The sequence below is a fragment of the Gossypium arboreum genome, chromosome 2 (genome assembly GCF_025698485.1).
Source record: "Gossypium arboreum isolate Shixiya-1 chromosome 2, ASM2569848v2, whole genome shotgun sequence".
Classification (NCBI taxonomy): Eukaryota; Viridiplantae; Streptophyta; class Magnoliopsida; order Malvales; family Malvaceae; genus Gossypium; species Gossypium arboreum.
The window spans coordinates 30,856,838-30,859,194 of record NC_069071.1 but is presented as its reverse complement, the minus strand read 5'-3'; the positions used below and the strand labels follow the sequence as shown (position 1 = coordinate 30,859,194).

General features: G+C 37.7%; 1 pseudogene; it reads left to right on the top strand.

The window, feature by feature from the left end:
* Window positions 1–648: 648 nt before the first annotated feature.
* LOC128284287 (protein TRIGALACTOSYLDIACYLGLYCEROL 2, chloroplastic-like) lies at window positions 649–2,059 on the top strand (annotated as a pseudogene).
* The last annotated feature ends 298 nt before the right edge of the window (window positions 2,060–2,357 follow it).

Sequence of the window (2,357 nt, the reverse complement as noted above, 5' to 3'; positions counted from 1 at the left end):
GCTCTGAAGGTACTCACTCTTCACTCACGAAACCTTACATCTTCTTTTCAATGTGTTTGGTTATCGAGAAAATTTCAAGAATATCGCTCTTTTACTTCGCTTCTCCTTTGTGAAATCTTAGGTTCAGAACTTCCTATTAGTGAACTGGTAGTATCTTATGAACTACTGATCACTTGTCTTCTAATTGTCTTGTTGAAAAATTGATGAATTTTCTTTTCGTCATAAGGACTTAATTTCCCCTTCGCGATTTCTTTCTCTTCACTTTCCCTTTAAACCGCAATGAATTGAATATAATAGATCTGGAGTTGTTTCTTTCAACTTCAACCTAGATTTTGCTTCTTAATTTCATTCCTTTAAGTGGTGGTGATTAATGCTATTTCAAGAGTCAATAACCTGATTTGATTTTTTTCAAGCGTGATTGATGGATTTTAAGTATATAATTTGACTTCAATGTTGTATTGGAAAAATGGATTCTTCGTTCAACCGATTAAATTTCAATTGTGTTGCCTTTCGCTTAAATGGAAGCCTTAGCTCTTGAACATTTAGAGAGAATCAGTATTGTTTCATCTCGTATTTAGCTAAAGGGATAGTATTCTTAGCGATTGGGTTTTGAAGTATTCATAGCGTTTTAGCTTTGCAATTTCGAAAATGGTTGGAAATACATTAGTCCGATTCCAGCATGCCCGTCTTTATCATCTTCAACTTTGACCACCCTCCCGCATTCTTCTCCAAACGTTTTGCCATGTCTTCCGCCTAAACTAAGAATGAGGTTGGAAAAGTTAGAGCTATGTCTGCTAGTCTTGAGCATAACCCACAACCCGGTTCTTCTGAGCAAAAGAATCCGCTTGCTGTTGTTTTAGATATTCCTCGAAATTTTGGAGACAAACATTACGTCCATTGAGTGATTTTGGGTTTGGTCGTAGAAGCATTTGGGAAGGTGGGGTTGGGTTGTTTCTTGTGTCGCATCTTGTCTTTGCTTGCACTTAGTCCGCTTGGTTGAGGGGTTTGATTCGTTCTAAATTCGGAAGTACCTAGCGATGTTTGAATTTGCTCGAGCATCCGGTATTTGCTTTGGAACACTGTTAGGATTAGAGGGGTGATTGTAGGCAATGTTGTGCGTGTTAATCCCTCCCTGAAAAGTATAGAAGCTGTTGTTGAGGTATGTTTCAGGATAATAATTTTTCTGTAACATTTTGTATTGGTTTGGCTTGGCTTGGCTTGTGTATGCATCAACATTGCTGCTATCATTCTTAGGTTGAAGAAGATAAGATTATTATACCTCGAAATTCGCTGATTGAGGTCAACCAATCTGGTCTTTTGATGGAAACTTTGATTGACATCACACCACGGGATCCAATTCCATCACCTTCTGTGGGACCTCTTGATGCAGAATGTGTTAAGGAAGGCCTAATTGTATGTGATAGGCAAAAGATAAAGGGGGAACAAGGGGTAAGTCTGGATGCCTTGGTAGGGATTGTCACCCGTCTTGCTCGTCAAATGGAGGAAATTGGTATTGCCAACACCTATTCACTTGCCGAAAGCGTTCTTTCTTTGTTATTCAGATGCAAAGCCCCGCTCACGAAGGTGTGCAATATCTTTGTTACATTTTGTCTTATTGATAAAATTTCTTTTCTAAACTATATTGTCGATAGTTCGGTAAGCCCAAAAGAAGTGAATGGGTCTGCTACATTATCTTCTTTTTTTCTTTGGGTTCTGTTGATAATAGTAAATGATTTATTATTACATCCACATTGTAGCCTAATGTACATAACTCTAGAAGTAATCAAGTCTCGCACATGTTTCCTCGCTTTAGTCGATGGATAAGCATTCGAATCGAACTTTTGATGGATCCTCATGCTCGAATTTTGAATTTGATGTAGTGATTTTTCAGATTGAAGCCATGGCGAAGATGTGCAACCTTTGTTATCCGAACTTCGTGATAGTGGTCTCGCTTGGAGGTTGAGAATTTGACCGTAAGTCTAACACAAGCATCGAGGATTTAAGGTGAATTCTCTCTTCTTCCTTGCTTGTCACAAAGTGTTGCTCCCACATGCTATAACTAAACATTGTTTAGAAGAAAATATTTGATACACTCAGTGGAATTTAATTCCATACGCTAGGTTGGGGTTATGACAAGTGTATGTAGGGTATAAAAATAATTAAAAAATAATATATAAAGAAATGGGACACGTTGCAAATTTGTAACTCTACTTGTGGAGTTCAAAAGTGCACCGCCAAAGGTACTAAACACTCGCCCTATTTAGAATTGCACCCACAAAACCTTATTTCCTCTTGCTTATAATTAAGAATTGTTTGAAGGCACTTGAATCTCATCATCTGAATCATATTTGAACATA